General features: G+C 41.1%; 1 protein-coding gene and 4 non-coding genes across 7 annotated transcripts in view; 4 read left to right on the forward strand and 1 right to left on the reverse strand.

Annotated features, from left to right (window-relative positions):
• The window catches only part of lrfn2b (leucine rich repeat and fibronectin type III domain containing 2b), a 53,221-nt gene extending 45,919 nt beyond the window's left edge, over positions 1-7,302 (reverse strand). Inside the window, exon 1 of one of the 3 annotated variants that reach the window (XM_043219380.1) lies at positions 6,833-7,302. The gene's annotated coding sequence lies outside the window, so the exon portion shown is untranslated. The other 2 variants (XM_043219378.1, XM_043219379.1) reach the window with 2 other exon arrangements.
• Positions 7,303-11,063: 3,761 nt separating this feature from the next.
• On the forward strand, positions 11,064-11,135 carry trnap-ugg. Its single transcript has one exon. It is a non-coding gene; the product is annotated as a tRNA-Pro (tRNA).
• Positions 11,136-11,219: 84 nt separating this feature from the next.
• Positions 11,220-11,293, forward strand: trnai-aau. The gene has a single exon. It is a non-coding gene; the product is annotated as a tRNA-Ile (tRNA).
• An 82-nt stretch (positions 11,294-11,375) lies between these two features.
• On the forward strand, positions 11,376-11,448 carry trnaf-gaa. The gene has a single exon. It is a non-coding gene; the product is annotated as a tRNA-Phe (tRNA).
• Positions 11,449-11,538: 90 nt separating this feature from the next.
• trnaq-cug lies at positions 11,539-11,610 on the forward strand. The gene has a single exon. It is a non-coding gene; the product is annotated as a tRNA-Gln (tRNA).
• The last annotated feature ends 15,353 nt before the right edge of the window (positions 11,611-26,963 follow it).

The raw sequence follows: 26,963 nt of genomic DNA on the forward strand, positions 1-26,963 counted from the left end.
GCCTTCAAGCCATGTTGTAATTCCCGTAATTCCGAGATGACAGAACGTGACTCAGAGGTAGCGCTTCAATAGCACCAAAATGAACCTGGCGGCGATCACATGGTACATCTGTCACGGGTTCAAGGCTGTAATTATGCGTTCAGGAGCATGTGAGGTCTTTGTATTGCAGTTACTCTCCAGGAGAACCGACCAATCAGACGGTTTCTTTGCTTAAATAGGTGGATAACACATTTCGGCATTTTGTTTTCCACATAAGTGGCCACTAGAGTCGAAGTGAGGGGTCAGAGGGCTCCATGTGATGATGAGGCTGATGAGAGAAAACCACAAGAGCGGGTGAAAGTGGAAATGAGGTTATGTCAGAAAAGAGAGGCGTGAACTGACGAGCAAATGAACTATGACAGGACTCTGTGATTGGCTGAAGCTGTTTGGCATGACGTGGCACGCTGAAACACACACCTGCTGATGAGACACTTACACCACCCAAAATAACTCTTGCTTTCTCTCGCTTTAAACTAAACTGTCAAAGACCAGCGTTGCCCAAAAGCATCGAAAGCTGATCATAGCTCCACTGGTTTCAGTGGGTCTTTCAATTAGGCAGTGGGCGGAACTAACACTCAAGAGGCAATCCCATTGGCTAATGTTCAGCTCTGGTCATTCTGCAGACGGAGCAGCAGCATACTTCATACTCAATACATGCCAGCGTAACATAGATTGGATCTAATACCGATATAAAACACACCCTTTTATGTTTTTATTTTAAAAAACATTTAAGCACCACAACAAGTCAACTGTGAAGGCACTACATCTTTACAACAGCAAAGAGAAATGAAAATAGCAGATATATGTTAGGTATATGTACATATCTAATATTAGATAACGAATAATAGATTTACAGGATGAGTGCCCATTTGACAGCCAACACTATTTGTTTCTTAATTTTTTAATCACTACAAAGCCAGATCTTGTCATAATGTCAAAGATGGCAAAGTTTGGTTTGGTCAGATGTTTTCCCCGACGAGACGCACAAACAGCAGAATTAAGCAAGGTTTGAAACAAGTAGCTCCAATAAAATTAAAGGGTCTATCTTGAATGTATAAACTGTAGTTAAACGATTTAACAATGTAAAATGAATGAATGGAGGATTCTTCTGACCAAACGTGATCATTTATTCAGACGGCGACACTGAATTATGGGGATTCTCTAGCTTTGAGTGTTGTGTTTTGGCGGTGCATCGTGGGATTGAATGAGCGCACTCGAGAACGTCCACTGTAATAGTGCCCTATTCAGGGTACAGGGGTTCATTTCAGATTCAGTTGGTTTGCAAAATGCAAAAGATCAGATCAGAAAGCAGAACTGTGAAGACGGGAGCCGTTCAAGTCATTTCAACCAATAACAGCTCAGCATTTTAAAATAAATAAATAAATAAAAACTATTTGAATTCTTTTTTACTGAACACTGAGAAATTCCAGTAAGGTCATTATTAAGTACCGTTTGGTCTGAGCTTCATTATCAAGTGATTCTGATTGGTCAGTCTAGCGGCCATTAAGAGCAGCAGTGGACAGAAAACAATTCACTGCATCCAAAACAAATATATATGTTTTATACGTGTGTATAGTTTATACATGTAAAATATTTGTAGGTAATATATATTTATATATAGTAAACATATATATTTTATGTGTGTGCATTTATATATATATATATATATATATATATATATATATATATATATATACATAATAAATATACACCGTACACACGTTTATTTTGGATCGGGATTCATTTTAAACCTGGGTGACATGAAGGTAAATAGAAACGGGTACATTTAGTGACGATGTTGATTTTTGGGTGGTCTCTCGAATGATTATGAAAATCCGGGATGGTGTATGCATGTGAAATCTCAGCGCTTGTCTTTCCCATTACTTCAAAGCTGCTCGGTGCGCTGAACGCTCCTCTGATGTCGTGTCACGCCAGCATCCATGATTTACGAGCATCCAAATGAAGTATGACATATGGCAAGGGATTCCGAGTCAAACAAACTCAATCCCGATCACATCTTGTCCTGGCAGATCAAAGCCTGTCTGTCAGCCCGGAGACGCTGCGCTGGCTGAGAGGTGATCTGGGAAACAGGGAGACGGCGTTCAAAATAAAGTCATATTGTGGGAAAGAGATGGCCGTGAGCTGTGTCAGAGAGCAGGGAAAGAGATCTGTCTCCGTTGGCTCAGAGAGAGATTAGTTGGTGTCAGCCAGAAGCACAGTGACATATGTGCCCTTATTTATAGCCAGCAGATCCTCTGAGGCCCGAGGGCTACTTACAGAGGTATTATTTGAAAACCTGAAGATCTGCTTGCCTTGGACTGCTGTCAACTTAAGACTTTCAGCATGCTTCTTCCTAATCAACAAACAAAAATAAGTAACTAAATGCTGCATGGTGGTTTATTACAGATGAACGTGAGCAGGATACTATCTGAACGACTGTAACTGTGCACATTCACACACTGACCAGAGCACTCCGACGTCACTCTAACCGTTTTAAACGTTTTACCTAATATTGCTGTAGCGGTTTTTCATGCCTGTTCATTTGTGAATTTCCTTCAGAGTTTAGCTGCAACATCGATCAGAACCTTCGAACCATCGATCAGTTAGCTTGCTTGATCTCGGCTCGAGATAAACATTTTAAAAAGTACATTTTAAAACAGCAGCTGGGAGCGTACTTGGTGCAGTGAGGAACACTTTCACCTTTGTCCGGGTCTGCTGCTGGCTCCAGAGAATCATAATACATGAAAAGACCAGAAAGGGAAGGAGGCCGGCTTCAACACAACACCTGGTGTCTGACAGAGCTGACCCCAGCCGGCTCTATTAGATTGAGGCTCGAGAAACTTTCAGCAGTGTTGGGAGTAACGCATGACAAAAGTCACACAATTACAGTACAATACAATTTTGGTAACATTATACTCATTATACTAGGCTAACTTCTTCAAATGAATGCTGTTGAACAGAATTTAAAATAACCTAACCTCATCAGAAACGCTGAAATATAAGCTCGGTTCAGTCGGGTGAAAGTTTTCTTTCTGAATGATCTCTGGCTGGTTCAAAGACAAAAATGGTTTGCATAGAAGTTTTTACCTAAAAATTTATATAAAAACAATTCAAAGACAATAATATTGCAATGTAACTAATTATTTTTAAACGACAGTCACTAGTACTATATACTGTGTCACAATTCTAAGTAACCTGCCCAACTGCTCATCGTTTTTAAAAAGCACCACACCAAACGTTGTTGCTGTCAAATAAAACGGTAGCATCTCTCTGAGGCCTTCTGATTGGTCCGCTGGTTTGCAAATGCGTGTAAAAGTTCACATTCTTTTAACCTGACACAACGTCTCCAAAGATGTGACGATCATACCCATCCGTCTAGTGCGTTTACATAGAAAAACCATGGAAAAGAAGGGCACTGGAAAGGAAAAGCACATTCCGTGTAAACGGTCCCTAGCGCGAGTCAAAACCCAGAGCTGTTGTCAGGGTGAAAGCCGAGGCCACGTCTGACTCATATGAACGCAGCGAGTGGAAATAACCAGAGAGCTACGGCGGGCACGGTTTGTCAGAGTTTGAGAGTCTGGGATGTTATAGGACCTAGCAACACGTCTGCCTGGATGGCTACGAAATCGGCTGAGCGCTGTACGAGCTTCAGCCTCCCAGAAGAACGGCGGGACACGCATTCAAACACATCAGAAGACGTTAAGCTGATAAATGTATGAGGAAAAGACTTCCATTCTTTTAACAAAACAGAACTGTACTAGACATTTCTGAAAGGAATGTGGAAAGAATAAACCCTCTAAACCCAAGTGAAGTTTGCGCCACGCAAAAAAATGGCTACCGCTCTAGGTATTGTGACATCATACAGAGATTCAAGACCAGCACACCTGACCCGACAGGACAAGACAGACTTTTATATTTGAATAAAAATGTTACACAAAAGACATTTAAGATTTTATAAGGTTTACTTCATTAACGGTTTTTGTGTACATTAGGGTAGACCAAAAATAACCACAACATAAAACCAGGATAAATTTTTATTGTAAGTATGGACTGTGCTGACAACATGACTCTTACACCAGTGTACTGGAGAGAAAACCGATTTCACAGTAAATTATCTCACTCTCTCTGCCTTCAAGTTTTCTCACAAAATGAAGCCTACGCTTCCTGTTGAACCTGCGTGAACTTTACGCTGAGCAATATTCACCACAAGCTTTTCAAATATTTATAGATTGGACTACATTTACTAAACGAACGTATGGCAAAGAACTGATCAATACGGACGTCTGGTCTTACCTGAGCTACCTGAGAAGTGTAACAGGATTTGGTTCTTTTCCTGACCGCCAAGCGAAGCTCAGTCGGCGATCGCTAGGATATGAAATAGGACTGGGCGAGATAGCCTAAAAAATGTATTACGTTTATTTCAGGTATTTATTGCGATAACGATACCAATGCCGATAATATATTATTATTATAAATTATTTTCTTCTATAAAATAGCAGATTGTGTAATGTTCCAGTAACTGTGCTGAAAAACATCACCCAACAACAACAACTACACAATAATAATTCAAATCAATTACGAGTTTAAAATGTACACGCAGATTCAGTATTTATTTATACTCTCAAAGCACTATTTTTGATAGGAAAACAACTTTTGGCCATTTTTGAGCCATATTTTTCACTGTACACGTAAAAGCAGGTTTGCTGAGCCACAGAAAATAATCAATATGTTAATAGAGCTGTGGTAATTATTACCGTCATCATACTTTTCTTATTTCGTTTTTAAAATGCATGAAAATGTTACATAGCAGCTGACGAATGCCAGACTTTTAGGGAGCTTTGAACACTGGCAAACAATCAGATCACGAGCTCGTGCCTGTACAAAAAAACACTGTTCAGCGTCTTTTATTCTGTCTTTTCAAGTTTGGTTGCCAAACATTCGGTGCATCCCTAGTTACCACCCTTTTTCTGCAAACCTTGCATATTGTTCCAAATTGTGGAGGAAGCTCCTCACCTATCAGCAAACTCCTTCATCTTCACGTCCCTCTTCCACAATACTTGTTGTCCCTCCGCGGCCCGGTGCAGACGTCTTACTCGTTCACGCTCATACCAGTAATCTTTATTCTGCGTTCACAGCATTTTAATGCTAATGTCGCTAGTGAATGTGGTGTCCTGTTAACATTACGGCAATTTACCGGTAATCTTCCAGTAAGGTTTGTATGTGAAAGGGGCTTTAGATTGAGGCCTTCCTTTTTATCAATAGTACAAACGTACACATAACTAGGGATGCACTAATCTGGTGCTCAGCATCAGGACTAGCTCCAAGATCTTTAATCAAAATCTGAACATTTTCTCCTGCCCTGGACTGGTGTTTCTTCTCTGACGATGTCGGTTTGAAGGCTTGGGCAGAATATGCTTGAATCTCCCTCCGACGAAACAAGAGGAGGAGCGCTAACATAAAACCACCTCTCTATTTAACGTTCCCTTTCAGATGGGAACGTTAGCACACTCAGCACACTCAGAGGAAGCTGGCCGAAACGTCTGGCTCACACAGACTTTAATGCGAGGTACAGATGAATGTTTAAGTCATTAAACTCAATTTCACATAAACTGCCGCAGCTGTCGTTCTTCACTCAGGGCTCAATCTTCATGACAGTCATAACAATGAAACTCTCTCCAAGAGTCAGATGTAGTATACTCTTCTCTTTGTGCTCTTGACGTGTTCAATGCGAGCTCTGTACGCTGATGGGATGTGCATAAACTGCTCTTTACTCAACCTTTCATATTATATATAACACACTTGTGCAATGAAAGATTATTAATAGTGTTTCATGTTCTGTCCTACCTATAATATGCTGCTTCCTACATTAATTTACAATTAAAAGAAATGTGTTTTTAATTTATAGTATTTAGTATTTATATATAAATATATATACTTGTTTCTCATGAAGGTAAAAATACAAAGCCAGCCCTGTATTGGATCGGTGTTGGCCTGCATGCATGCACACGTATCTGTATATTCACTGCATAACACCACATCATATGATGAAGCATACAGTATATTTCAGTACACTGCATATTATTCGATTGCATTACATATCTCGCCTGGATGATTCAGGACACGATTGTTCACGAGAGTCACGAGAGTGGCCCTTTTTCTTGAATTTGCTTGAATGCTTAAATTAACGTTAAAGAAACATTTACTCAAAAAAGTAGACTCGAAAAGCTCTACTGCAGTTTCCATCAAAATGAAAGCTTAAAGGTTCAGTGTGAAATGCTGACTACTAGCGGCTGAACCCGGCACTGCAGGGAAATGTCAAAACATCCCTAGCTCCTAGGAAAACGGTCTTGTCATTTATTTACAGTAGTGTTAAGCAAAATAATATGCCTGTGCAATTTTACAGACATTGGAGGTACCCAAGATTTGTTTGGCCACCCTAAAATCACTGGGTCTGAAACAAAGTTCTGCCCACATCCCTGTTCACAAGTGTTAGGCTGTTATTATGCACATGAGTTATTATGAGTTATTATGCCCATTACGCTTTCATGAGTTCAGATTGACTTCAACTATCAACTTTTGTCACAACAGAATCAATAAAGACGAAAGCAATAAGAGGACGAAAGATTCATCTCACACGTGAAGGTTTTTCCCCGTCGAATCTTTAAACACAGGCTTGAATCCAGTCCGACAGCTGAAGATCAGGCTCTCTGCTCATCTACAGTCATCCAAACCTCCCAGCAGCTCCAGAAGACCTTCTCCAGCATCGGTAAAACACAACACCCCGGCGTCTTACCTTCGGTGCGGGACGTCGAGTCACGATCGTCCATCGATGTCGTTTAAACACACCCAGCTCTCGCTCCCGGTCGTTTTATCACATCCCCGGCGCTCAGCCTCGATCCATTTCGACGAACGGCGTCCGAAACGCATCCGCCGCCGCGCGCACGGGCGCTCTCATCAAACACGCGCGAGCTCGCGCCGCGCGCTGCAGCCTCGCGCTTTATCTGACGAAGCGAGTTCAAACGCAGACGCATTCGCTGAACATAACGTACAGGCAACGGACGCACCGACTCGAGACTATTTATACTCACAAATCAGGAGCACGCACAGCGCGCAGCCTCTCTCTCTCGCGTGCGAAACGTTAAGTTGCTGGGTTTTTTATTTATTTATTTTTAAATAAAACCAAATCCGCTTATTTGTGGCGATGCTCTAATCCAGCGACTCGTATGACACAACTAACCCGCAAGTCTGACGAAAATATTACCGCGCGCCGGAGCGCAAGATAGCAACTCCTCCGCGCGCGCGATGCTTCCTCTGAACTGCTTTCACGCGGGAAGATGATTCGTTTTATTCGGTTATGCACTTCTTAAGCAACTGCATTATTGAATTTGATATTGTTTAGGCCATTATTCCCTGCCACGAATGCAGTTCGTGCAGCACGTACATATTACTTTAAAAGAAGTATTTTAAGATGCCTAGAAAAAGAACAGCGTTGTTGGGATGCGGTTCCATTCCTGTGCAGCTTTAATGAAAAATACATGTGGGCTAAATTTACACTTTCTCAAGGGAATACTACGATCTCCTCTTATTCTTCCCCTGAAGACTGACCTGACCTGCTATCGTTCTTATATTAAAGGAATAGTTCACCCAGAAATGAAAATGTTGCCATCATTTACTCAAGGAAGATATTTTGAAGAAAGTTCTTAACCAGGCTGTTTTGGCTCACCATTGACATCCATAGTAGAAAAAAATACTATAGAAGTAATATATATATATATATATTACTACTTGGGGTATGTGAAAGATGACAGAATTTAGGGTGAACTATGTTTCTATGAACTATGTTGTTACGTGTAAAGTATGGTTTACATTAACTTTTGCATTTACACTTGCATGCCAACTTGAGTGTTTTAATATAGCTTATATATATAAACAATTATTTAATGGGAACAACAGGAAACATGAATAAATGAGTCAGATGTAAATAAAAGTAATGCGGTCTAAAGATAAAAATAATTAAGAGACTGGATATAACGTTATTTAATAAAATAATTAATTGATAAGAATTATTTAAATGAATATAATAATACTTTTGACTCATATTTAAAAGGGTCTTTTAGGTTCTTAAATATAAATAAAAAAGTTATTTCTATTAAAGGTTCTTAAGTTGTTCTGTTGGTCATTACTAAAAAGGACCTCTTTACATTTTTTTGTTGCAAATGTACAGACTTTGCATTTGAGATGTTTGCATTGGCTTGTTGGGGTAATATTTCTTTCAGCTGACAAAGTTTTCCTAATTATTACTAATTATTTTAGGCCTACTTTAATTTCCTTCAATAAAAAGGAAATGGTGTAAATACATGGATTAGTAATCTGGCCCCAATCACTATCAAGGTCGCTCATCCCTGTCATAAACACTGGCTTTCACATTTCCACACATATCAAATATTTCTTCCTGTTTTGAAACCATAACTGACTGTTTACATCAATTTCGTATTAGGGATGCACCAAAATGAAAATTCTTGGCCGAATACTGGTCAAAATGTACTTTTGATTGTTTTGTCTAGCTTTTCAAAGATAAAAAATCTATAACAATTAACATTAACAATTAACAATCATTAACAATTAAAAATATTTACTTAACACTAAACTATTTTAAATATACATATAACTGTACCAATAAAGCACAATTTAACTTAACTAAAGTTAAAGCTGTAGTAACAAGTTTTTTTAAGATGAAATTGGAACGATCAATCAAAACTATACTTGTAGTCACGCAATACTTATGTTGTTAACATCACTAATGTAAAAATAAAGAATAACAATAATAATAATGTGCAGGGTTTAATGTGATATGGGCTAAACAATCGTAATATTATATCAGCATCTGTAGCGCAGTTTATTAAAATGCTTTTCCCCTCAGTGAGAACAAAGCATAAGAAACTGCAATGGCAGGTTTTAACATAAATGACAGCAATGACGCAAAACTTATGGACTGCAGCTTTAAGAAAACTATTTTTGGCCATTTTTCAGACCTCCTTCTTGAATCAGGTATGTGTTTTTTTTTTACTGAGCAGAAGACAATTCTTTGAAAACATTGAAAAACATTGTAGATCCCAATTTGAATACTATGTTTGAGTTTTATTAGAGTTGTTGTAATTATGATTATTATCATTATTATTCTCTTACTTTTCTTCATGCATTAGCTTTTTTGCTGCATTAGTGCACGCCTATATTTGATCACGTGATTGTTTATTCTGTCTTTTTGGTTATTTCCCAAAGAGACATTTTTTGCTCTTTTATGTTGAACAATTTCAGTTGGTGAACATTCGCTGCATTAAATATTTGCCAAGCTATTTCATATCATAAAAGTAGATCCAAGTCCATTTAATCACACCCATGAGCTTCATGACAAAGCACAACACGCATGTGAAAGTCCAGTTTTTTTGCCACCTCATCCTCCTGCTGGTGCAAACCTTGCCAACTACGGATGGCGATTGCTCTTTGACTTTAATATTTGGTGCCGATAATTGTACCTTCCAGGGTTTTTGCTCTCTCTTCCGCAATTCCCTTTTTTGCAGGCTTCACCTCGGTGCTTCGTGGATACGCTGCTGTTAGTAATACCCCTCGCTCGGCACACCCGAGTCAGCTCGTTGGGAAAGAGCGCTCATGAAGTCAACTGAGTGAGTCTCAGTTCTCCTAGTTGCTACCGCTGTTTCTCCTGCTGCAGGGCCAGCATCTTCTAAAGAATGCTCTCATCTCATTCCTCAAGATTGTTCTTAAAGAAACTTGAGAAGAATGCACATTTTTGAAAAGACTCAAAGCTTACCAAATAACTCTGGATAGCCCCACACCTGTCTTTAATCCCAAATAATAAGAACCAGTTAATTAAGGAACTGGGTTAGTTCAAATTGGTTGTCATATTTAGACATACTAAGAACAGCAGCTACATGTAGTACATAGGGTTACTGTGTGATACTGTCACACAGGACACATGTTTTAACCTGCTCAGTGTGATTTGATGTATTTTTGAGTTTTAACAGGTTTCCATGTGGTCTTGGCCATTTTATTCCGCTTACGCATGTGCATGTGTGTACATGTGACTAATCACATGACAGGAAACAGGAAGAAAACAGTATAAAGGAGGCAGCATGGCAAGCATGGCAGCATCTGCTGGCGATCACCATTTCTGGACTGCAGAGTTTTATTCAGATTTACATTTCTAGATTCAAGCACTTGGAACTTTACTTAGATTGTATTATACACTGTTGGACACTTTTGGGACATTGGTGAAGTGAATTGAGTGAAACGGATAAAAGAGGGTCCAGGGTCCAAGTTCGTGTTTGGGCGAGGTGCTTTCTTGTTGTTGTTTTCTTTCTTGTTGTTGGCCTTTGCTCTCTCTTCTGCCAAAGGACCTGGAGGGCAGCAGGCTGGTGTAGTCGTGGTCGAGAGGTTAATGCGATGGACTTGAAAGTTTCTGTAGTGTAGTGGTTGTCATATTCGCCTCACACGAGAAAGGTCCCTGATTCAAAATCGGGTGGAAACAGGCGCAGGCTTTAATACTATCTGTAAAGAAATGTGTTCGCCTAACACTGGCCACCATGTAGTTGGTGAATTAACCGAAAAGTTGTGCATCAGTTTTAAGGCTCTTCTTGGTCTTGTTTCTCAGTTAATATGAGCATGATGATTTTTGTGTTACTTAGGCTACCTTTGCATCTCTCACCTCGTGCAGCCAGTTAGGTCCAGCCCCAAATTTCAATCCATTGGGAGGCCATCTTTCATTTATTTGGCTTTGACACTGTCTCAAGGCGTTTTGTTTCCTCCCATGGTAGTTCAAGGTCCTTCTTTCTGTCCCTGAAGCACTGAGTGCAGCCTGATGCCTCTGACTAGAGGTCCCGGGTTCAAAAATCCCGGACGAGCCCACCGTTGGTTTCTGTGCTACTTTTCCTAAGCATCTAACTCTGTGAATTACAGGACGACTTGGCGGCTCTGTGTGAGCATCAAGTGGCTCTGCGTGACTCTCAGGTGGCGCGTTGGTCTAGGGGTATGATTCTCGCTTTGGGTGCGAGAGGTCCCGGGTTCAAATCCCGGACGAGCCCTTAGAAAGGCTCCCTTTTTTGAAGCAGTTTTGTCACCCAGGATCACCAGCAAGCATCAAGTTGGCAGAGAAGCAGCCAAAGACAGGCCGGTTAGCTCAGTTGGTTAGAGCGTGGTGCTAATAACGCCACGGTCGGGGGTTAGACCCCCGTATGGGCCAGCCTTTTGGTGCTCTCGGAGGTCCTCCATGATCTTCTGCTAAAGTGACGGAATCCCCCCTGATCATAGTCCCTCACGTTGCGGCCGAAATAGCTCAGTTGGGAGAGCGTTAGACTGAAGCTCTAAAGGTCCCTGGCTCGATCCCGGGTTTCGGCAGATGTCTTCTTGCCAGAGAAGAAAGGTCAACCGAACCCCTTAAGAGGTCCTTGCTTTTGTGGCCCTCTGAGCCATTGCTTTTTTAGCTAGGGTTCCATGGTGTAATGGTTAGCACTTTGGACTCTGAATCCAGCGATCCGAGTTTAAATCTCGGTGGGACCTGTTTTGGTTGGAGAATTGACCGAGAGCTCAGTTCTGAGAGCCATCTGACCATTTAAGCAGCGTCCTCACTAAAATCCATCCACATGTTAGGCCCAGCCCCAGTTTTTTAATCCATTCAGAGGCCGCCTGTCATTGGTTTGCCTTTGACACTGTGTCGAGCTGTTCAATTATTTCCATGTTAGTTAGAGTTCCTTCTTTGTCTTTAATTGCTTGTGTTGAACTACAATCATGACAAAAACTCCTTTCTTTGGTCGTTGCTGTAGATGTTCTTTTCCTTTCTCTCTGCTCGGGAGGTGCCAAACGGGGGTTCTTGCAGAAGACCCCTCGGCATGGGGGGGGGCGCTAGTGAGCACCACATGGAGTAGTCGTAGTTTGTCGAGCTCTCCTCCATTTCTTTAAATTAGTCGGTTATTTCTATAATTTTCAGGTTTCTTCAGCACTATTATTTTGGACACTTCTTAGGGCAAGCTTACGAAATGACTAAGCCGAAAACAGACAAGGGGAAAAAATGGATAAAGCTCCGAACAAGGCGCCTGCTCCGTCACCCTCGGAGTCAGCAGAACAGGTCGCGGCAATCTCGGGGATGAGTTGCGGAGTATACTTGAAGTATACCAGTATTCTGTTGGCAATACAGAATATGAGCAAAATGATGACAGACCGGTTTGATCTTTTGGAGGCATCTTTGGCATCCACATAAGCAACTTTAGTGCCTCTCGGAGATAGAATCACGGAGGTGGAAAATGCTGCAGCCGATTATGATCGCCGTCTTTCACTCGTCGAGCAGAAGTGGCTCAAAATACAATCAGAGAATACATCCCTCCATGAGAAATTAATTGATTTGGAGGCTCGCTCCAGGTGACAAAACATTAAAATCGTCGGCTTACCTGAGAAGATAGAAAATGGGCGGCCCACGGAATTTACAGAGTTTATTCCTGATCTACTGGGCGCTAGTAACTTTTCTAAACCACTTGAGGTGGATCGCGCTCATCGGCTGGGGAGGCAGTCACCTGGAGAAAACGCGCGGCCGCGTGTAATGATAGCCAGGATTCATCACTTTAAAATGAAGGAAAAATACTTCAGCTGGCTCGACAACAATTCCCTCTGCGTTATAAGGAAAGGCCGATACACATTTTTCCGGATCTTCCCGCCGAAATAATGAAACAGCGCCAGGCATTTCAGGATGTCAGGAAACAACTCCGAGATGCCGGGGTGAGGAGCAGGTTCATTTACCCTGCAAGACTGCGCGTTTCGCACGGTACCACTGATGAGGTGTTTTCCTCTCCCGAGGAAGCGGAGACCTTTATTGGAACGCTGTCTCAAAACCGCTAAAGACATATATTGATATCCTTTGTCTGAGTATGTATGTGACTCTTCTCGCAGCAGCGCTATTTAGACTGGAACATTTAGATGACCGCTTGTTTTGTTCATGAGTTCTTTACATGAACATGGAGTGGGAGCTACACGACCGAAGTTCCACTGTTCTGACGGTCCGGCAACCCCTTAGTGATTTTTTGGGATGTGTATTCTCACTTTGTTTGGGAAAGTGGGATGGGGGTTGGGGGGAAATGTTCTTTTTTGGTTATTATTTTTCTCTTAATTCTTTTTATTTCAAATATTTTAAAAGGGCGGCAGGCATGTACATTGTTCAATTTTATTTGTGGTATGACTTCTAGTTTACCTTCTAAGGGCAACAGCATTACTTTTACCAGCTGGAATGTGCGAGGTATGGGTCATGTGGTTAAGCGTGCTAAAGTATTTTCACATTTTAAATCCTTGTCTGCAGATGTTATATATTTACAGGAAACACATATTAGGCCCACAAGGGAGAAGATGCTCAAATGCAGCTGGGCAGGTAAGGCTAGAGGAGTAAGGCTAGAGGAGTTGCAATTTTAATTCGCAAGACAGTTCCATTCAGACATATTTCTCGCCTGAGTGACCCAAATGGTCGATATATTTTGGTAACGGGTTATATTTATTCATTTCATGTCACACTTCTAAATGTCTATGGGCCCAATTTTGACGATCCAACTTTCTTCACCAAAATATTTAACCTATTGTCTGATTTTACTGATTCACATGTAATTATAGGTGGGGATTTTAATTGTGTGCTTGACAACATTTTGGACAGGTCAACCCAGGTAAGCCAGTTGCCTTCTGCCTCCATGGTTTTGAATGACCTAATCTCCTCCATGAACCTGGTCGATATATGGAGGCTGCTACATCCCTCAGGTAGAGACTACTCCTTTTTTTCACAAAGACACGTCTTTTTCCAGAATAGATTATTTTTTTTAGAATCTAAATTTATATCAAATGTGGTCGCCTCAGATTATCATAACATTTTAATCTCTGATCACGCACCAACTTCAGTTATTTTTGATTTTGGCCATAAGACTAAACCATATTGTTGGCGTTTTCGTCCTGCTTTACTCTCTGATACGACATTTGCCCAATTTATATCTAACAAGATATCAGAATTTTTAGAGATTAATGATAATGCTGAAGTCACTGATTCCATCCTTTGGGAAACTCTTAAGGTGGTGATTAGGGGCCATATTATTTCTTTTGAGTCCTCAGCCAGGCGAGACAAACGTAGGCGTCTCCTAGAAATAGAAGAAGAATTATCTCATTTAGAGCCCTCTTATAGAAACTCTTCTAATCCTTCTACACTACAAGCCATTCTAAAATTGAAATATGAATATAATAGTATTTTATATGAGCAGGTATGGGATCAGCTGTTAAGGGTGAGACAAAAATACTTCGAGCTGGGAGATAAGCCTCATAAATTGCTGTCTCGACAACTGAGAGGTTTACAAGACAATAAATCTATATACAAAATTAAATCAAAGACAGGTGATGTAATTGTTGATCCAAAAGGCATAAATGATTGTTTTAGACAATATTATGAAGAATTGTATTCATCAAAAGCAGGGGGAAATGTTTCTGATTGGCTGAGCTCTGTGAATCTTCCTAAGCTGAGTGACGCTGCTTCTGAGGCCCTGAATTCTGATGTTACGTCCCAAGAGATTGTTGAAGCTATAAAGTCCTTTCCCAATGGCAAAGCAGCGGGACCTGATGGTTTCGGTATTGAATTATATAAAAAAATATTCTGAGAAGCTGGCCCCCCTTTTATTGAGGATGTTCACGCATTCCTTAGAGACTCAAAAATTTCCTGTAGCATTATATAATGCTAATATCTCATTAATATTGAAAGAGGGTAAGGATGAAACTGAGCCTTCATCTTGTCGACCTATTGCGTTACTTAATTCTGATATCAAAATCTTTACCAAAATATTAGCTAATAGAGTAAATAAACTAGCTCTGTCAACGTTAACGCGTTAACGCATGCGATTAATAAAAAAAAAATAACGCGTTACTATTTTTTTAACGCAAATTAATCGTTTGTTAAGTTTGACCCGAACTTCTTGCCATCATCGCAGCGCGGATGGTTATCTGTTATTGTGTGATCAGGGTAACGTCGCAGCGTCACACATGTGTTTTACAACATCATGGCAGAGGATAGGACGCCTGGTCTGCTGAACGGCAAATTTCGTTTTAAAAAGCTTCCGGATGGAAGTTTTGATAATACCAAAGTTGTGTGCACTTTTTGTAGTGATGAACTATCCTTTCACCGAAGCACAACAAGTTTGAAGTACCATCTTCGGGCCAAACATATTTTGGCTGATGTTAGAAAAGATGCCAGTGCTGCAACGGCATCAACAAGCCGCGCTCGTCAAAGGACACTGGCTGAGTGTAGCAGGCCCACGCCTGTCAACAAAACAACATCAGCAAAGCTAACTAATTCCATAACTAAATGGATCGCCAAAGACCCATTAGCATAGTTCAAGACCGTGGGCTTCAAGACATCATTCAGATTGCCACAGGCGACCTATCATACCAGTTGCCTTCGAGGGGAACTATTGTTACGAGAATGCATGAACTGTACGACAGTGAAAAAGCTAAAAAACTAAGTCAGTTGTCAGAAGGCACTTTTATAGCACTTACTGGAGACCACTGGACATAAGTAAGTAACCAAAACTACCTTGGTGTCACAGCACATCTAGTCGATGACAACTGGCATCTGCACTCATTCACTTTAGGAGTGTTAAAAACAGAAGAAAGGCATTTTGCCGAAGCATGCGCTAGCCAGTTTCTTGATGTTGCAAATGAGTGGGAGATAACGGACAAAGTCACTACTATAGGGACTGACAGTGCTCCTAATATGACTGCTGCAGCAAGAAGTTTACCATTCGAACATATTCCTTGTGTGGCGCACATTATACAAAGGGTTATCGCCATGGCTTTTCGGGACAGCGGATTTGACAGCGTTTTAGCCAAGTGCCGTAAAATAGTCGGACACTTCAAGCACAGTCCCGCGAACACTGCAGAGCTGAAAGCTCCTCAAGTCTCCCATGGACTAGCAGAGGAGTCTCTTGTGCAGGATAAACCGACGCGCTGGAATTCAACTCTTGAAATGATAAGGCGGCTTCTACACAATAAAGATCCAGTAAGTGCAGCGCTGGCACAGCAGAAACATAAGTTAGCGATGCTAACCTCAGCTGATTACGACAGATTGGCAAAGCTGGAAACATTGCTGGAACCTTGCAGGTACTTGATTTTTTTCCCTCTTCAATTTTACTAATAAAAACAAGTAATTTATAAGTCTGAATGTAAACTGTAGTCATTTAGTCAATTGTGTATTTACTGTAGGTACATTACTAAGCTCCTAGGAGGTGAAAAGTATGTATCCTGCTCTGTGGTGCTACCTGCGCTGTGCCATCTCCTGCGTACAATGGAGGTTTCTGATGATGACCCTGCCTACATAGTGCGCTTCAAGGCTTCATTCACAAAGGATCTCAACAAGCAGAAGGAGAGCTCAAATATGTGGTGGTTAAAGATAGCAACAGCTCTAGACCCCAGGTTCAAGCACCTTAGGTGCTTGCCCAAATCAGAGAGGGGAGAGGTGTGGCAAAAGCTGAGTGTGATGCTGAAGGATGGAGAACCTGCTCCACAGAGCTCTGGAGAAGTAGAAGACCCAGAGCCACCAAAGAAGAAAATGGCCCTCCTAATGATGGGATCAGAGTCAGAGTCTGATGATGAGGCTCTGTCCACAGATAAATGTCTGGAAAGGTACAAGGGAGAGCCCTATGCCAGCATAGACGTATGTGCACTACAGTGGTGGTCAGCACACTCAGGTGCCCATCCTAAGCTGGCCCATATGGCAAAAAGGTATTTGGCTACACCTGCCTCAACAGTGCCATGTGAGAGACTGTTCTCTTTGGCAGGCCACATTGTGCAGAAGAAGAGGTCCACTCTTTCATCTGAAAATGTTAATAAGTTAGTCTGTCTGAGCAACTGGCTGAAAGAAGAGGATGTTGTATGATTGGTTAGAAGGAGGAATGTTGCACAGATGCACACGCTAGAGACTGTTCATTTTGTCTCTGTACAGACACTTAATTTCTAAAATAGACCTGATTGTTAAGATGATAACTGGAGGATCTGTCTCTTTGAAGTAGTTTTATTATACATTTCTTTATTTTGGATGAAGAATGTAGAGACTGTTTATTTTGTATTTTTGCAGACTTTCATTTCTGAAATAATATTATAATAGAAATGTTAATTGTTGAGATAATAAAACTGGAAGATCTGTTTCCTTAAACTAGTATGACATGCATTTCTTTATTTCAACACATTTACAGGGAAATCTTTGTATTTTAAATGTGCGATTAATCGTGATTAATCACAGTCCATCAGTGTGATTAACTTGATTAAATTTTTTAATCGTTTGACAGCACTAAAATAAACATATTTCATCCATTATACATGCAGATCAAACAGGTTTTGTCCCCAATAGATTTTCATTTTTTAATGTTAGAAGATTAATGCACATAATGTATAACAAATATCAAAAAGGTTCTAAAGTGGCTGCTCTGTGTTTAGACGCGGAAAAGGCCTTTGATCAATTAGAATGGCCCTACATACTAAACATTTTAGAGGGATTTGGGTTTGGGAGTCGTTTTGTGTCATGGATTAAAACATTATATGCCCATCCGTCCTCTTCTGTTCTCACAAATCAGGAAAAATCTAAGCCATTTTAACTACATCGTTTTGGCATTAAATGAGGAGGTATCATATCGATCAAAAGTGAAATATGGAGTTCCTCAAGGCTCAGTGCTAGGACCGTTACTTTTCAACCTTTACATGTTACCTCTGGGAGATATTATCAGGAGTCATGGTGTTAGCTTTCACTGCTATGCTGATGATACTCAGCTCTATATTTCAGCGCAGCCTGGTGATACACACCAAATTGAGAATCTAACAGAATGCATAGTCGATATAAAAAGCTGGATGATGAGTAACTTCTTAATGTTAAATTCTGAAAAACAGAGGTGCTAATAATTGGACCTAAAACCCCACATATAATAATCTAGAACACAGCCTATCACTTGATGGCTGCTCTGTTAATTCTTCATCATCAGTTAGGAACCTAGGTGTGCTGTTTGACCGCAATCTTTCCTTTGAAAACCATGTTTCTAGCATCTGTAAAACTGCGTTTTTCCATCTTAAAAATATATCTAAATTACGACCTATGCTTTCAACCTCTAATGCAGAAATATTAATTCATGCGTTTATGACCTCAAGGTTAGATTATTGCAATGCTTTATTGGGTGGTTGTTCTGCACGCTTAATAAACAAACTTCAGCTAGTCCAAAACGCAGCAGCCAGAGTCCTTACTAGAACTAGGAAGTATGATCATATTAGCCCGGTTCTGTCAACACTGCACTGGCTCCTATCAAACATCGAATAGATTTTAAAATCTTATTAATTACCTATAAAGCCCTGAATGGTTTAGCTCCTCAATACTTGAGCGAGCTCTTATCACATTATAGTCCTGCACGTCCGCTGCGTTCTCAAAACTCTGGCCATTTGATAATACCTAGAATATCAAAATCAACTGCGGGGCGGCAGATCATTTTCCTATCTAGCACCTAAACTCTGGAACAATCTCCCTAACTCTGTTCGGGAAGCAGACACACTCTGCCAGTTTAAATCTAGATTAAAGACACATCTTTTAACTTAGCCTACACATAACACACCAACACACCTTTTATTATTCAAATCAAGTTAAAGGATTTTTAGGCTGTATTACTTAGATTTGCTGGAACCGGGAACACTACTTCTACAATACGATGTACTTGTGACATCGTAAAAAGAATGGCATCTACGCTAATCTTAGTCCTGTTTCTTTCTCAATCTGTTTTCACAGTTTGTATCCAGACTAGATGGTGGATCAGCACCCAGAGATTATGTTCATCAGAGACCAGAAAACCTAGATGCGCCCGTCGACAGATCACCAGATCCTGATGCACACACACACACACGCACACACACACACACTAAGTCATTTACACTATCTGACACAGCTGCGTTTAAAATTGAACTGGAAGTTAAGTGCTGGGCGTCCGGTCAGAGGAGAACTGACCCCAACTGAGTCTGGTTTCTCCCAAGGTTTTTTTTTTCTCCATTCTGTATGCATGGGGTTTTGTTTCCTTGCCACTGTCGCCTCTGGCTTGCTTGGTTGGGGACACTTAACTTCTAGTGACTATCGTTGAATTGACTACAGAGACCGTCTCTGCATTTAATAAGAAATTGGTCACGCTCGACACTATACATCCCTGTCATTATACTGTACAGTGCTTTGATGCAACCTGTGTTGTTAAAAGCGCTATATAAATAAAAATGATTGATTGATTGATACATCGTGGCACACGACAGGGGTGTCCCCTCAGCCCTTTACTCTTTGCAGTAGCAATTGAACCCCTTGCGATTAGTATTAGAAATCATCCGTCTATCAAACCTGTAAGACTGGGGAATGTGGACCACTACATCTCATTGAATGCTGATGATATCGCCCTCTTTTTGTCTGATCCTGAACAGTCAGTCCCAATATTATTGGACCTTATAAAATCTTTTGGTACAGTCTCAGGATACACAATTAATTGGCAAAAGAGTGAATTTATGTCTTTAAATGCTAATCTTGATACAGAATTTTTAGAAAATCTCCCTTTCAAAATTACAGACAAACTTAAATATCTTGGTGTTATTCTGCCCAAAAATCCCAAATTAATTTTTAAATTGAATTTCTCACAGAAATTGGAAAACTTAAAATTGTACATTAGTAAATGGAGGACTCTTCCTCTCTCTATGGTAGGTCGTATAAATGCTGTTAAAATGTTGTCTCTGCCTAGATTCTTGTATCTCTTTCAAAATTTACCTATTTTTCTGACAAAAGCCTTTTTCAAATCATTAGATTCAGTCATTTTACCCTTTATTTGGAGTTTCAAAGCTCACATAATATCAAAAAAAAATTTACAGAAGCCTAGGGAGATGGGTGGGCTGGCTCTGCCTTGCTTTTTACACTGTTACTGGGCAGCAAATGCAAGGGCTCTTGTTTACTGGCAGGAGGATTATAGTATGGAAATCTCAGTTGATACCCCCCCTCGATCGCAATTGAAAAAAGTAGTGTTAGGAACAGTTCCCTCCCAGCGCTTCTTTTCTCAGCCCCTGGACTGCTTCCACCTGTAAAGGTGGATAATCTTATTGTCTCAAACTGCCTGAAAATATGGCACCAAATAAAGAAGAATTGTAAGTTGCCTGATACGGCAGTCTTTCCCCGGTGCATCGCAACCATGCATTTCCTCCCTCCTTATTGGATTCAACATTTAGCATATGGAGGCAGAATGGCATTGTTACTTTGGAGGACCTGTATATAAATAAACATTTTGCATCTTTTTCCCAATTAGCAGACAAATTTTCTCTCCCTAAAACACACTTCTTTCGGTACTTGCAGATTAGGAACTATGTACGCCATGCAGTGCCTAATTTTGAAACTCTCCCGGAGGAAAGAAGAATTTATAGGCTGATGTTGGTCTCGCCTGCTTCCAAACATTTGGTTTCTGACTTTGTAAATGCACTTTCTAATGAAAGTAGTTGCTCTACACTCTCCCTTAAAAATGCTTGGGAGGAGGAATTGGGTATAGAAATAGGACCTGAAATCTGGGAGGAGAGCCTTAGCAGGATTCACTCTTGCTCTATTAACTCTAGGCATCAGTTAATTCAATTTAAAGTGATGCACAGATTACATTATTCAAAGTCTAAACTGCACAGAATTTTCCCCACTATTTCTTCTACATGTGATCGGTGTAAGTCTGCAGAAGGCTCTCTTACCCATCTTTTCTGGACTTGTCCTAAGCTCTATAATTTCTGGTGTGACATTTTTAAATGGTTTTCTGAAATGTATAGTTTTGTGTTGGAGCCTGACCCAGAGATTGCACTATTCGGACATTCTCTTTCTTTAATGGACCATAATGACTCTGTACAAAACACTTATTTATAGAATGATTATTGCTAAGAGTATAATTCTACGACTTTGGAAGTCAGAGGATATCAGTTCAAGACTTGGTTAAGCTCTTGTACAGGAATACTGCACATAGAGAGAGTTCGGTTTGGAATTGCAGGCAACATAGATAAATTTTATAACGTATGGCAGCCATTTTTGGATCATCTTGCTCAATTTAATAGTGAAAATGACCAGTGATATTGTTAGCTCTTGTGAAGTGTTTTGTGTTGGAATATGTATACATTGGGTTCTTTTGGGCTCATTGAATACCAGCCGTGCCGCTGCATTCTGAATCATTTGTAGAGGTTTTATTGTGTTTGATGGAAGTCCAGCCAGAAGAGCATTGCAATAGTCCAGTCTAGAAATGACAAGGGCCTGGACAAGTAGCTGTGCAGCTTGCTCTGTTAGAAAGGGCCTGATCTTTCTGATGTTGTGTAATGCAAACCTGCAGGATCGAGCAGTCTTTGCAATGTGATCTTTGAAGGTTAGTTGGTCATCGAGGATTACACCAAGATTTCTGACTGAGGTTGATGGGGTAATTGTAGAAGAACCTAGCTGGATGGTGAAGTCATGCTGTGTAGTTGGAGTGGCAGGGAATGCAAGTAGCTCAGTCTTTGTCAGGTTGAGCTGTAGGTGGTACTCTTGCATCCATGCTGAGATGTCCGCCAGGCAACCCGAGATCCGAGTAGCTACCGTTGGATCATCTGGATGAAAAGAGAGGTAGAGCTGTGTGTCATTGGCGTAGCAGTGGTAGAAGCCGTGAGCCTGTATGATGGGGCCTAGTGATGTAGTATAAATGGAGAAGAGGAGGGGTCCAAGAACCGATCCCTGAGGAACCCCAGTGACCAGTTGATGTGCTGTGGATACTTCTCCTCCCAGGCCACCCTAAAAAACCTACCAGTGAGATAGGATTCGAACCAGCAAAGTGGGATCCCAAAGATGCCCAGTGATGAGAGGGCAGACAGCAGGATCTGATGATTCACAGTGTCAAAAGCAGCGGATAGATCCAGCAGAATGAGAACTGATGATTTGGATTCAGCTCTTGCAGTCCGCAGGGCTTCAGTGACTGAGAGCAGCGCAGTCTCAGTTGAATGGCCGCACCTGAAACCTGACTGGTTATGGTCCAGTTTGTTGTTTTGCGAAAGAAACAGTGATACCTGGTTGAAAACAACTCTTTCAAGTGTTTTTGCTATGAATGGAAGAAGAGAGACTGGCCTGTAGTTATCAATAAGGGAAGTGTTTAAAGTGGGCTTTTTGAGCAGTGGGGTTACCCGAGCCTGCTTAAATGCTGTGGGGAAGGTGCCTGTGAGGAGAGATGTGTTGATGATGTGCGTGAGTGCTGGCAAGACTGTGGGGGAGATTGCTTGCAGAAGATGAGAGGGGATGGGGTCTAGCGGACATGTTGTTGGATGGCTGGAGAGGAGAAGTTTGGATACTTCTGCCTCAGTGAGGGAGCAGAAGGAGAAAGTGGAGGAATTGGTAGTCGATGTGGTTGGTTGAAGGTTGTGTGTTGGGGGGGCTGAGAACTGGCTACTGATCGCTTTTGTTTTGTTTGTAAAAAATGTGGCAAAATCGTCAGGTGTTATTGAGGTGGTGGGAGGTGGTGGAGGGGGATAGAGCAGAGAGTTAAATGATCTGAAGAGCTTACGTGTGTCTGAAGTGTTGTTAATCTTGTTTTGGAAGTATGATGATTTGGCAGTGAGGATTTCAGCAGAGAAGGAAGAAAGCAAAGTCTGATACCTGCTCAGGTCTGACAGATCTTTAGATTTGCGCCACTTTCTCTCTCCCTGAGTTTGACCCGATGCTCACAGAGAACATCAGACAACCAGGGGCTAGAGGAGGCAGTCCGTGCTGGCCTGGAGGAGAGAGGGCAGATGTCGTCTAGACAGGAGGTTAGAGTACTGAACAAAGTATCTGTAGCTGCATTCACATCCAAAGAAGAGAAATGGGTAGGTGAGGGAAGGGAGGAGGACACAGCAGAGGAGAGACGGGAGGGAGAAAGGGAACGAAGGTTACGTCAGAAAGTAACCGGTATAGGGGTTGGTTGCTCAGAGATAGGAAAATGTAGTTTAAATGTAAGAAGGAAATGGTCAGAGATGTGAAGCGGTTGTACTGAAATGGTGTCTGCAGTACAACTGCGTTTGTAAATTAAATCAAGCTGGTTTCCTGATTTGTGGGTGCTTGTCGTGATAAGGCGTTTGAGGTCAAATTAAGCTAGAAGTGAATGGAAGTGTGTAGCGTAAGGTTTGTCAAGATGAATGTTGAAGTCCCCAAAGAGTAGGAGTGGAGTGCCTTCCTCTGTAAAAGAGGACAATAATCCATCCAGCTCCTCTAGGATGGTGTCTAGAATATGTCCAGGGGTCGGTAAATTACCACTATGTGGAATTTTGTCGGAGTAGTAACTGTGATTGCATGAAATTCAAAAGAGTTGTAATTACATAGAAGTGCGTGGGTTGAATATTTCCAATTGTTTGGGATGAGCAGACCAGTGCCCCCACCCCGGCCAACCTGACGAGGTGTGTGTGAGAAAGAGTGATTGTTGGCTAGAGCAGCTGGGGTTGCTGAGTCTTTTGGACGAATCCAGGTCTCAGTCAAGCCCAGAATGTTGAGTGAAGAATGTAATGAAAAAGCAGAAATGAAGTCAGCTTTGTTGACAGCTGACTGGCAATTCCACAGAGCGTAGGTTAGTAAGAGTGCATTGTCGTCTGCGTGTGTTGTTAGGGCGAGGTCGAGAGACAACCGGAATGAGTTGGAGACACATGATACGAAGGCTTTTATCTCCAAGTAGGCTAGAGCAGGAACTCAAGGAAGTCTTCCTTGACACGTGTCTGGATTTCACGCAGCTTGTCAATTTGCCGTGAAGGTGTCCAATTTTCACTGACAGAGCATAGCACAAGCTCCAGTAGTTTATGTAAAGAAATGACCACTTGATAAAAGGTTTTTCACGCTACGAAGGCTTTTAACTCCAAGTAGGTTAGAGCAGGAACTCAAGGAAGTCTGCCTTGACACGTGTGTGGATTTCATGCAGCTTGTCAATCTGCTATCATGGTGTCCAATATTCCCTGACAGAGCACAGAACAAGGTTATGTTGGAACTTCTATTCTTGTTTCATACTTTTATTGACATTGTTGTTTAATATGTCAATGTTGTTTTGAAGAATTTCTGTGTGTGTGTGTGTATGAAAAGAGTCTGGCAACACGCCCACAAAGGACAGGATGCTGTTCGGAGCGGACACCTTGCTGAACTCTTGCTGAACTCGCTCCCAAGCAGATTCCATCTAACTGACATCTAATCAGGATCAAAAACACAGAAACGAATGTTCCCTATTGTAATCTTTCTATGCATAAATAAAGATGTGTGAGGGGCTGCGTTTCAGAAGCAAACTGAGGGGAGCTGGAAACAGTTTACTTCCCTTGCAACTGAAGCAATGTCACTTGCAAGTTACACATTCGGAACAAATTCTTGTGTCTATTATTGAGTCTTGAATTTTTGAGTTGTCTTCAGGGTGGTAAAGAACTTTAAAGGGGCATCCAGACCCAACAGGTTACTTTACAGGCAAAAGGTCTCCAGATCGAAACTGGGCAGAAACACTTGCGACTTTTTCCAAGCTTCCTCAAGACTGCGTCTTTTGCTTTTTGACTTTGTCTGTCTAGAGGAGGAAAGGGAAAAAGCTTTTTTTGATGGGATTGTGTAGTGTGCTGTTCCTCACTTTCCGCTAGCACGCAAAAGGTCCTCTGGTCGAAGCTGTGCATTAACGGGAGGCATGAAGACCGTCACTAAAGATTTAGTTGATGCAACAATGTTTCTATCTGTGCATTCAGCGATTGCCCTAAACATAAACCACACTCGTGTCATTGAAAACCTGCGTGGTTTACTTCTGTGGAGCATGAGAGAATAAATTTTTCAGAGTGGCCCTCTGTTAAGCAACATTTGTGAAGAAAATTATTGAGTCACTCTAGGCTGTGGTAACTGCCAGGCCAGCAGAGTCTGTGCTAATACCCAAGTAATTTTCAACAAAGCACAAAAGAAATGACCACTGTGGATTCTCAAAAAGCACTGGCAAACATGCATGGTTTGCCGCTGAAAATAGAATGTATTATATAAGAAGCGTGCAATGGAAAGATCATAGCCTGACCTTTTCACAAGTGTTGTGGTTGTCACGTTTGCCTTACATGCGAAAGGTCCCCAGTTCGAATCTGGGTGGAAACAGGTGCAGGCTTTATAGCTAACTGTAAAGAAATGACCATCTGGTAAGTGGTTCACAAGATTCAACAAGGATGCAGCCAGGAGGTTGTGAGCACTGATTGCAACGGAATAGTCAGGTATTCCTGTGTTTGAGCGCTACAAAGTCCCAACTCTCTATGAACATATAGAGGAATAAATGTCTGCATCATCAGTAAGTGACTCACCAAAACCCAACTCAGACTCTGTGAATATAGTTTGGAAAAAAGAAGGAAAGCAGATTAAAGGAAAATTTTAAGGAAAACAACAAGCAGAAAGCTGTAAAACAGTGATACAGAAAGCAATGTTACAGATATGGAAATACAGACCACTTGGGAAGAGATTCAAAATGTCCTGCAACAAATTGCAAAGAACATGACCATTTCTTAAAAAATGTGCAAGTGGAAGGGTAGCCTGAATATGCATTTGTAATCCAAGAGAACTGTAGGGGAACATATAAATTGAATGTTTGCTTAGGCAATATTTATTTGAGGATGTTGGTAGACTCAGGTGCATCCAGCAATGGCATTGATGAGAAAACTTGGGATAAACTGAAATCAGAGATAATTAAATGTCATTCATATATCCCAGATACAGAGAAGAAATTTTTCTCTTACTCATCCTATCAGCCTTTGCCAGTAAAAAGAGCTTCCGAACGTCGCTTTGGATAAAGGCGTCTGCTAAATGACTAAATGATTTAAGAATAGGCATTCCGATGGTACATGCCGAGTTCATTGTCATAAAAGGGACTGGTGAATCTCTGTAAGGCAGAGGCACAGCCCTGAAAGTTGGAGTACTCAAAATTGGCACAAACATTGCAGCAGTAACAGACCTAAAACAGTCACTCCAGTCACAATACCCAGAAGTGTTTCATGGAGTTACATCAATCAAACAGTTCAGCCAGCAGCCCATCTTTTAACAAGAATTCCAATCAAAGAGAGGTCCTGTGGAGGAAAAAATAAAAGAACTTCTAGAAATGGACATTATTGAAAAAGTAAATGGACCTACCCCATTGGTCAATCCAGTTGTAATTGTGCCAAAAGTCAACTCTAAAATCAGACTTTGTCTTGACATGCGACAAGCCAATCAAGTAATTATCAGAGAAAGATACCATATTCCTACAGTACATGAACTTCTACAAAGTATGAATGCAAAATTGGATCTTAAATGGGTTATCATCAATTAGATCTAATACCAGAATCTCGCCAGATGACAATGTTCGGGGTCCACAATAGAATATACAGATACAAGTGTCTCATTTTTAGAGTATAATCTTGAGTGAGTTTCTGTACTTGAAAGTTGAAAACATCTCAGATGATTTAATTGTGCATGCACTCAATCACAAAGCACCCAATTAACACCTGCATGCTGTCATGAAGCATCTAAAAGAATGTGAGCTGACTCTGAATCCCACCAAAGGTCAGTTTAGCATGGACCATTTAAACTTCATGATGTTTAGCTATAAACAAATTTCGGGAGGAGCGTGCACTGATAATTAACCCGGCTGGCTTCTCTTTTTCTAATCACACAATTATCCAACCAGAGCAAGAGAAGCCTACTATAAATTCACACAAGCCTCTTACCTCAATATCTTGTTCTTAGCATGACATTCAGCATGTCTGAACAAGACCAATCACCAGAAAACTATGAAATCGAGGACGCCGATCCCTCCACGACTCCGCTCAGCAAGCACACTAACCCGGAACTTCAAACAAGCGAGAGACAATCCATTCGC

The sequence above is a fragment of the Puntigrus tetrazona genome, chromosome 20 (genome assembly GCF_018831695.1).
Source record: "Puntigrus tetrazona isolate hp1 chromosome 20, ASM1883169v1, whole genome shotgun sequence".
NCBI lineage: Eukaryota > Metazoa > Chordata > Actinopteri > Cypriniformes > Cyprinidae > Puntigrus > Puntigrus tetrazona.